Source organism: Actinia tenebrosa, unplaced genomic scaffold (assembly GCF_029948245.1).
Source record: "Actinia tenebrosa isolate PJP-AT-01 unplaced genomic scaffold, QUT_ActTen_1.0 PGA_scaffold7__59_contigs__length_16204524, whole genome shotgun sequence".
In the NCBI taxonomy this organism is placed as follows: Eukaryota; Metazoa; Cnidaria; class Anthozoa; order Actiniaria; family Actiniidae; genus Actinia; species Actinia tenebrosa.
In genome coordinates, this window is record NW_028292584.1 from 14432006 (window position 1) to 14442891 (window position 10886).

The following is a 10886-nucleotide window of genomic DNA, read 5'->3' on the forward strand; positions in this document are numbered from 1 at the left end:
CAAAAGACCGGGGCTGGTCTTGAAATAGAAGGGTGAAGATGAAGGTAGTCACCTAGGGGTAGGCGGTCCGGAGATAAGGAAGTTTATCATAGATAAACTCGAGGTGCGATAGTGTGAGGTTGAATGGAGGTTTTTATGCCAAATGAAAACAGCATGTCCTCAAAATAAATTTAACAACAAATTGTAATTTTTAGTATAGATAAGTCGTGTCGTCTGACGCGTTTGCCATTACTGAGAGTTTGGAAAGGTAGTGGGGGTACATTTTCTACTTGTGGAACCCTCCAGGGAATACAGGCGAGACATGCATCATGCATCGATATTGTAGCGGAGCCGTAACGATCTAGTGCCAGGAGAGGAACTGGGAGGTTCGAGGCGAGGTCAGTTCAAGCGATCAAGTGGGTGACTGGTAGTACGGGGATGTGAAACTTTGAACTTGTTGAGAGGATTGGGGGGCGGATGGATCGTTTTCTTAAAGCTTGACGAGCACGTGAGGTCGTTTGTATTGGTGGAGGTGGAGAGTAGACTTGGAAAGTGATGTTTATTATTTGTGAAATTCGGGACTTGGATCACAACAGATGGCCCACGGGGCCGTCGCGGAAAGCGGGAGGTCCGCCCGAGTGTGACGAAATGAACGTGTGAAATAGCAGGTGCTAAGCGCGTTACGCAGATTTTGTTGTGGCTGTTCCAAGAGGAGGGAGTGGGGAACGAAGGTGACCGGGAGCTTGTAGTGAAAGGGGTGATGCGGTAGATTGATACCGTGTAGACGGAACGAGACAGAGGGAAGGCGGCTGTACGGGACGATTTACGAGGATATAAGCGGAGGCCTTAACCCTCTTAGAGAGCGAATTTGACGGCAGTTGAAGCGTTGTGTTAATGACCCGTGTTAATCGATGTGGGGGTCACAATTCTTTACCCGAATAAAGGTATGGTCTTGGCGGTCAGAGGCAGGCCGCGGTGTAAGGTTTGATCGTGGGTTGTGGAAATTGACCGTGAGCGAATGGGACGGGGATTGATGATTTCTGGACGTGACGCAGGAAGGGAGACATGGTATGCGAGCAACACATGAAGTGGGCTGTTAGCCATTTTTCGCCCTACGGTGGTGGTTCGCGCGACTGTACGACGTGAGAGAAGTGACTTCGAGTTGTGGTGACGGATCAAAGGAGCCGGGCCGATTAGGGGGGGGCGAGCAATCGTGAGGGGTAACGGGAAAACAGTAGGACAGGTGTAGTATGACGCCCGGGTGCATGGCGGATCCACTAGGACATAGTGCAACTCGGAAAGTGTGATAGTTAGGGCCAGCAGGGGGTCTTGTTGGAGTCGGATAAAGTGTTCGGTTGGAAGGTACGTTTTAAGCGGATGTATCGGGAAGCGGGTTAAAAGTAACAGACGCAGCAACTGTATGAAGGATCAAAATTAGTGTTTCAAAATCTGTGAAACGAGTAAAGGTAATCGCCAAAAAAAGGTTAATTGGCAAAAGGTCTGCGTCAGGGGTGAAAACGCGTGGCGTAAGGAGAAATTTTTCTTTAGGAGGGGGGGGAAGAGTGGTGATGTATTTAAATTGCACCAGCCGCATACTGCAAGTCTGTGAGTCCTGTTCCTTGTGTTGAAGATGTGATAAGAGTTGAGGAACAATTGGAAGGTGGTGCACATGCCTGCGACAGAGCGTCGGCCAACGGTCAGTGATGAGGTTTGTTAAGAGTGCGTTTTTTGGAAGTACTGTGAGGCAGATAATCTTTTGTTGTCAACCCGGGGGGGTTCGGCGCCTTGACGCGAGGACTCTACGCAAATTCGGTTTCAGAAATTTGAGACAAGTCCAGTATCTTAGGATCCGCGTGACAGCTACTACATGATGAGGCGGGGTCGTCTGGTGGTGTCGTGGGCTGTGTAGTAGGGGAGGCTTCGTAGTGGCTGGTAAGGGAACCACTGGGGGAGTAAACTTTTAGGGGGAGTAGCTTTATTGGTAGCGGCGTAAGTTGTTTTTGGTGCTAGACGCCCCATGATGGTAAAATGCAATGGGATCGTGTTGTTGGTCCTTTGAAGAAGTACAAAGGGGGCCAACGTAGCACGTAGACGAACCAATGTGGGGCATTGTGAAGTGCGGGTAGGGCAAGGTCGCAATTTCGGCCCAATCGACCAGGGCAGGTAGAATAAATATTTTGGCGTCGTCTTGGTACACTACTCGTGCGCCGGAATGGCCCATCGATAAGTGAGTTGGTTTATTGGGATCCCGAGGTAGGTAGGATTTTGACGCGGTATAATCCTGAGAGGCGGGTATTCGTCAGGGCCTCGTGGGGCGATAGTAGGGTAGCGTATGGTGTTGTGAAGAGGCGTGAAGGGTTGCAACGTGAACTGGACGTATGTCGAGACGCGTATAAAGGTAGCTGAGAACTAAATGGGGTCAACGGTCAGGGCATTGGGGGGTTACAGGGTATGTGTCAGAACATGTAAATCTTGGGACAATCTTCGAAAGGGCGGATGGATGGTGGGAGGGGATGGGGGAAAATGCAAAGGGGTTTTACGGCTTTGGTTGGTCTATGTCGATTTGTGTGAGGGGTTTACAGTTGTTGAACGTCGTCCCCTCTATCAGAGTGGGTAAGCAAGAAGTTCCGGGTAGTGTAAGGGGGGGAAGGGGGACGGATCTGTGTGGATGGGTCGGGGCCCCTTCACCGCGATGGTGGAACTGAGTGTTTTTAAACACGAGTACGGGCCATGGTCCGAGGCAGTTGTGAGGTGTGACATTGGAAATGTTTGCAAAGAAGGAAACAAAGTGTCATGACGTGGGTGGTGGGGGTGGGATGGTGGTCAGTATGAGGTTAACAAAGTTTGAGATGCAAATGGCGTCAGGTTACAGAGCGCGGCGCGGAAGAAACAACAAAGTGAGTTCACAAGGTAAAGGCAGGGGTATAAACTAGCCCAACATGGGCGCCTGGTGCAACAAGTATCCCGCTCGGCGTATCGAGGTTGCGAGGCTCTTGCGGATGTCCGATAAAGTCCTGGCGGACGAAATCTGAGTTGGGTGCTTTGGTGGGGGAGAGCAGATCGTTCATAGCATTGCAGTTGTGAAAAGGAGAGGTTGGTAAAATGGCTGGCTAAGACAGGTAATTGGGTGGTAGTGAAGTACAAGAACCAGATGTTGTGTGGTCTGTAGAGGAGGTCGTGAATGTTATTCGGAGCAAGATTTGGGTGGACTAGGGTTGTCTTTCAATGTGGTGTTTGCTGTATAGACGTTTGGGGGCGGGTGGGTAGCGATTAGCGTGTCGAAATAGAATAGAGGTCCTTGGATTGTGTCTGGAGGAGCGAAAAGGCCTAATATTAGGGGAGGATGCTGGCGGATGGAAGTGGCACTTTTGAATAGTTCTGTATTCCTTTCAATGTCGTCCGCGAAAGAGTTTCGCGTTGGTCCACTAATTTTTTGGTTCGAATGCGTAACATGACGGGTCGGTACTTGCGACGGAAGAAGAGGGTTAAAGGGTGTCCGCGATGGTCTTGTTTGTTTGGTTGTAATTGTTAGCGCGTTAGCGATGGATCGATGACGCAGCGGGCACAAAAATGCTCCTAAATGGATAGTGGGCAATGAATCCATGTAATAAAGGACATTAGGAAGCATAGGGTATGGGTAGAATGTTTTCTGTAGGTTTCGTCATGGTAAGCTGGGTTCGTAGGCAATGCGGAACGGGTGTGGCACGGGGGAAGCTAAACATTAAGGTGGTTGGATGATCTTAGTTGTAATCAGTGCTCGGTGCGTCACCCGTGTAATCAGTTGGAATTGAAAAGTTCGTAAAAAGAAAAAGGGAAGAAGACGGGGTGATGTTAAATCAAGGTGACCCCACGGCATAATCTTGGTGGGTGCAAGTGAGGGGAAAAGAAAAACAGGCTAGGATGAAATGCGTGGAAATAAAGTGGGGTACGCTGTCATTTCACGGTATTGCAGACGAACAGTGCTCGTGAAGGGGGATAGATTAATCCGCAGGGTTCATGACTAAAACAAGGGTTCTGAAGTATTGCCTTCGCAAGGTCAAGATACAAATTGTTACAGAAATGCCATAAGGTGTTTTCTATGCCTGACATGAAAAAGTCCTCGGCCTTGCGAGGTCGGCAAAATCCTGATATTTATCTTCTTGTTACCAACATAATCTCCCGCGTGGGGACGTACCAGAATTTATGGAGCAATAAGACGCTGGCTTCCTAAAATGCTATCTTCGTGCGGGTTGGATTCATATATCCGAATCAAGTGATTGGTTGATGTAGGCATTGCGGGCGTTACACCACGGGCTCATCGGAAGATCAAATAGGGATGCGTCCAATGTGTAGAAGGGGTGCGATTGACTGAGGCATCGGAAATGCAGGGACGCCGAGACCCGGTGTGAAGCAATGGTGGGTGGGGGTGGTCGTTTCGCTGGAGGGTAACGGCGCCGCTCGGGAATCTACTTGAGTTTCATCGGATGAGGAATTACCCCGGCGAACGTAGTGGTGGAAGTCTAACTTGGGAGGTCATGTGAGTGACGAGCGTTGCTAGTAAAGTACTAAGTACAAGGGGTATCTATTTATAGGCTAAATGTTGTTGATTTTGGTAGAACGAAATGAGTGGTGAAATATATAGGTTTAGCGGAGGGGGAAAGAGGTAGGAAGTAGAAGGGTGCGCCAGGCCACAAACGGCCCTATGTGGATCAGGTATTATAGGCTACACAGGGTGATAAAAGCTTGGTTTCTATAGATTTTCGATATAAGATACAATCAGCCATTAAGAAACCAAGCGTAGTCGTAAGGGTGGCTAAGATACCGAGTGTGAATTAAGTACGATGGAGGCGGTTACGGGCAGGCGGAAAAAAAAAAAGTCTAATGGCTTGGTAGGGCATGATCTTATGGGTTTTTGCTTTGTTTAAACACGTCATGTACTCCTGGCTTATGAAATGACAAGAGATGCGAGTCCGTGAAATCAAAGGGAATGAAAAGAGAACAAAGAACAAAAAACCATTTATCAATCCTATGAGAGTTCAGTTGCGAAAGATGAAATTAAATACAAGGGTCAGCATGTTACATCAGCACGCAAGGAGGAATAAACATCGATTTTCGAAGAACATTTTTTAATGTAAGTGTAGATGGTTTAAAAGACTAGAGGACATTGGAAGGTTAGGAAATAAGTAATTAAGTGAATGTCGTAGTTGTGCTGTAAACACTAATGGGGGAAAAATAGACCCGAATACGTTGATGAAATAGCGGGTACAACGGCGTTTAATCTTACTGTAATTGTCTTGTTGGCTTTTTTGGGGTTTTATTTCCTCAAGGAAAAGTGCTTTGGGTGCGAAGGCATTATCAAGCAAACCAGTTATAATGAAGGGGGCAGAACCGAAAAGGGGAGGGGGCCGCCCGGTACCCTCTTTTTGCAAGACCGGAAGGAATCGGTCAAGGCGGTTACAAGAGGGCGGCGCGTAGGGCCAAAAAAAAACGCTAGCTGGTGTGTGATTGAATGCATATCGAACAGCATCAGAGGCGGGAAAAGATAGAGGTTTGCTTTTCGTTTTAGCGCGCCGAGGCGGCCGAGAAACGGGTACCGAGTTGGAGAATCAGGCCATTGGTGGATCCCAATACGAGGGCGTAACGAAAGTGTATGGGGTCAATATAGTATACTTGTGTGTGGCAAATCGTTTAGAATTTTTTGCGGGACATGATGCATCAGGCATGATCACCAGAGCTCGGATCTGCTGATTAAGATTGCTACGGGGGAGCGGTCGGATGTTTGCAGGGGTGACGGGATGCCCATGAGAACGCGGATTAACATGAATGGTCGTATCGGGATCGGAGACGAGGAGTCCGGAGTTGGTGTGGTGTAACGAGGCGCGGGTCTCCACGTAGACCGTACGGATGGTCACGACGGACCGGGGACGATGGAACTAAACGATGAGGCGGTAGACGAGTACTTGGCGAAAAAGTAGAGTAAAATAAGAATGAGGGGGAGGACAATGAAATGGGGGTGGGGGTGTTCGAAGTAGTGTTTGAACGTGATAAATGTGAGGGTTGGAGGTCAAGTTCAGGGGGATGGAACCATTGCCTGCTAGGAAGGAGGTGACGGAAAAGCGCGGGATCAAGTAGCATAGGGACCGCTGTACGAGGAAAGTTGGGGACTTGACTACCGGGTTGTCCGTGGCCATACTTCCGTACCACGGACCCTCAATGAATGCACAGGCTGATTATGCCGCAACCGCACCATCAGAAATGTATTAAGGGGGAAGGGGGGGGGCCGCAGGTGGGGCGCAAGAGAGGGAATGGTGTCTGATTGGGAATCGATCGATTGTGACCATTAAACGGTTTGACTGTGGTGTCGAAGAAAGACGTGAAGTGACGATGACGGTAGTGACGACGACCATGCGATGACGGCCCAGAAGCTGCGTTGCGAAGTCGTGGAAACGGGGAGTGTCTACGCAAACAAAACCGCCGCTGCGGGCGGTGAGGGAATCGACGTAGCATAACCCCTTGAGTCAGATCTTGCGTGGGCGAGCGTGAGAACAGGGACGACGGGTGAGGCAAGAGGTTGGAGGTGACATACACGAGATGGACTGTGGTGAGAAGAATATGGTTACCGTTGGTGCGGTCTTGCACCGCTAACACAGGGGGGACGAGACTTCTTGGGGGGTGCCGTTGTGCCGACAACAAAGTGAGTGCCCGGAGCGCATCACGAGGTACATCTGGAAGAGCACGTACAGCAGAGCGGAACGGGGGTGGGGTGGAGTTTGGGCTGGACGACAAGGAGACCGCCGCGACTGCTGACGGGGGGGGGGTCTTGGTCGCCCAAACTGTTGGTGAGTGGGTGAGGCCGAGTTATCCTGTCTTCTGCACATCTCAGGGCTTGCTTAAGTTGCGGCAAAATGACTTATGGGCGGCATCAGAGGAACCATAAAGGCGCTTGGCCTCGAACCGAAGGACCTGAACCAAGTTCAAAGGCGTGGTGGCAAGTGGAAAGGGACCGCCTCTAAGACACGACGGATGGACGTCACGGCGTAAGGTTCTCGCGGGTTCTTCGAAACGAGGACCGAGACTTGCCTGGGTAGGCCTTGTACCGGTGCGCTGGTAAGTGGATGGGATCGGAAGTGACGGTGGAAGGATGGCACGAGAATCTTATTACAAGATTTGTTGACGGGCGAGAATGGCATGGTAGGACAACCAATGGTGGACCGAGCGATTGCGGGGTTGGACGACGTGCAGGCGAGGGGTGTTAGTGGCGACATCAACGAGGAGCTACGCGACGACAGAAATAACACGGCATTCTGAGTTGTATCTTTTAGGCGGAAACGAGAAGCACCGTATACAATTAGTTAGCCTCGGGGGTGGAGCCCGCACAGAAGAGCAAACGGCACGTTTGACGGCGCACACATATTACTTGAACTGGGGATGACGGCACTTCACGTGATCGCGTCCATAACGGGGTGTTTGGACGGTGTACTTCATGCACGCAATGCACTGGGTACACATGGGGGTACAGGACCATAATTAAGTTCACAGTGCTTGTCCGCCCTTGCTTACGGTTGGGGGAAAAGAGAGAAAACGACCAACTACGCTCGGGATATTGCTAACGACACAAAGCATCACGTGCACGACCTGCCGCAGTCGGGTTGTGGTCCAAGGCGAATGGTGTTACAACGCAGGTTCGCAGGGGGCGCGTGGATATCTACAGCACAAGGTCTGGGCCGTTTGGGGGCCTAAATAACAAAACCTGTGAACGGAAAAGGGACGGATACATGTGGTCGGGAGAGTTGCAATACCAGCACCCGGGTGGATCGGATCGCTTACGACCAAAATACGAAGGTGTGGTACATTGTCGACGACAAATCAACAAATCTAGTTAACTAATACGATTGGGAAACGTGGTGTGTCGGAGAAAGAAATAATCGAGAGAATCCCTGTGCTCGTCAAGGGAGTTGCAGCAGCGATTCATCGGGAGAACTCGACCACAAGAAGAACTAAAAGCGTAAGTTCTTTCTGGCGTTTTTTTTATACTTCAGAGCTACGTGCCTGAGTAACGGGCAACGAAAGGGGTGGTCAACAAAATTGGAAATAGTGGGCTGCGTGCGTGCACGAGTGTGCTTCTTGACGTGGAAGTAGCCGGACCGGGAGGTGGATGCGGTCAGGAAACGTGCGGGCCGACAAACGGTCTGTTTCTGTGATTTGAACGATTCCAAATGCCGGTCCCCTCAAATTCATGGGGATTGGGTTTGTAGTGGGGCCCCCAAGCGAAGACTTGCGACGGGGGATCCTTGTACACGCTTTCGATAAGAAGTCCTCACAACGCTCAAGGGGGGTGGGCGACGCGTATCTATTCCATGGAGGAGTGGCTTTCAAGCCGAAAGTTCATCAAAGCCGCCGAGCAGGTGCATAATATACCAAGGTGAGTAAGGTCATCAGCCATAGACTCTGAGAAGGATCGGCGTTTAAAGAGTCGGTGTGCTTTATTCCACCCTGGCCCGTTGACGCAATTCCCGATCCACCTTCGGAAACCTCGGGGAAAGTGCGGACAGAGGGTCCACTTCGCTGCACGTTCGTCAACACGTGGATAATACGTACGGGCCGGGTACGGATGCGCCCTTTCCCACGCTCCCGATATTAACGACGACGGGCGGCTACGGACATGGACCGTCGCGCGAAGGAAGGAAGCGTTCATTGCTTGTTGGCGAACGAGCAGGAGGGTGCACGAACGTGGTCGTATGAAACAAAGTAAAAATCGAGCAGTTTGGGCAATCGAAGACGTGATGGGTGATGGCCAGAGGAAAGTCCTGCAAGTTTCGGGCTTTACGTCGACAGTTGCTACGTGGCACCCGGTTTGCGAGTGCGTCACGACCATTGGCCTCGACCTAAGCTGACGTCGCAAGAGAAAAACTTTTTGAAGATCGGAGGGTTGATGGTCGTCAGGGTGGCCTCCGTTGGAGGTATCGTAGGCGAGGACAATCCAATCGTTCCCGAGCCCTGGAGTGGTTGCACTCGTTGGGTTGCCCGAGACTAAAGCGTTGGGCCGGAAGTACGCAGGGCGAAGGCGACCTTCAATGGCAGCAAAGTGGCCTGTTGGGGGTGACGATGCGGTCTAGGCAAACGTACCTAGTACTAGTCAATATCCACGGTTGACTTGCTACCACGAGTTGCGAAGATGTGCTCATGGCGAATATCAGGGAGGTTCATGCTCACGCTGGGCAGTCACACCGATGTGGCGATATATCGTACACGACCTGGAGAGAACGTTGGAACTGGCTGCATTGCCGTCGGGAACATCACACGTGGTGGTCGAGAATAATATGGAGCCACGTGTGAAGGAGTGCGGAGCGCGAGTATCACGTGTGTCGGGCCGGCCGAGGTGGGGGCTTAAGAACCTGGACCCATACGGGGCGCGTGCTAATCGTTGAGGGCGTTACGTAACCAACGCAGTGGGAGCTCATACGCCTACTGCGAAAAGGTAAAGGGAATCCAGTCACGAGTCCGTGTACGACGGGGAGGTCCATGGGGCCTTGATGTTGTGGCTCGGACCCCCCAAACCCGGCGTGCAGTCAGGCATACTGTACAGAAAGAGTTATACGTGGTGGGGTCGCTGATAGCCGCATACGGTGCATGTTAGGTGAGGAGAGGTAAAACAACCATGAGGCACACCCCCGGAGTTGTGTACTGGGGCGAAGATTGAAACCTTAGACCCGGAGCTGAGATCGCGTGATCGCTACTTCTTGCGAAAGAGGGTGGTTAACTATGCTTACGTCAGTGCGACGGAATGACCCTCGTGACCCGGAGGATCTGTTTCTGTAAGGGGCCAACACGTGACTATTCCGCTCATCGCCAGGAGCGCACGAAGGCGGTGAATTTTCACTTTTGTGCGCGAAGCCTGACAATGTGACGAAACATGACGGGTGGAGCGATAATGGGTGGAGAGTGCACTCACACCACGTAAGGAATGCGAGTAAAACTCTTATGCGGGCATACGGCTTGTGGACGCACCCCCTAGGTTTCAAAATGGCAAGCGCATGACAAAATCAGGTAAACGAACGTGGCCACAGGTGCACGGAAGATGTGGCACAAATACCCCTAACGCGAGCGAGGCGACCCTTGATAATTAATTCGAGTCAGTGACAGTTCGTGCACAAATCTGAAAAGGTTAAGAGGGTGGAAGAAAACATGCGGGGGGTAAATGGCCTTCCGCAATTGTGCGACAGACTTAAGACAAGAAAGCGGGGACTAAACTGGGAAAAGGGGGTCGTTCATGGTCCGTATAAGGCCGTCAGGGCATCGCGCTTCATTACTAAGACTGTCGTCAGAATGCCGTGGGACATGCGCTCTGGTTTGTTTTCCAAGATTAGAACCATCAATTCGTTGATAGTGGAAACAGAAGTCGAGACAGAATCCGTGGATCGGTTCGCGGCAAGGTCGAGTACGTCACGGGACCATTGCCGTCTTCTTTCGACCTGCTTGCAGCTACGATAACTGTGCAAAACACGTGAAGTCACGTGCTGGGCTGCTGAGAAAAACGGCGGGACATGGCAGTCAACTACGACGGGCACGCGAAGTCACGATTGCATACACCGGGCCACGGTACAACGTCGTCATCCCTGGCGTTCGTAGAAACTAGAGCCTGGCCCCTATTCGGGTGGAATGTACACAAGCTGAGTAAAGCTCTGGGGTGACCGCTGGTGCTGATACATGCAAAAATGACAACGGATTGCCATCAATCTACAAGACGCGCGGAGGCGACTAGGGAACTGGACACGGGGGATCAGCTGGGCAAGTGGTCCGTAAGCGAGTGCTGCTCATTCGGACTCCAACTTCGAAAGGGGATCTGTGAATACGTGTGAACCTTGGCCCCAAAACGTACCGAATGACCGAATACCGAAGAAGTGGGCGAGTGGGCGTCGTGATATTGC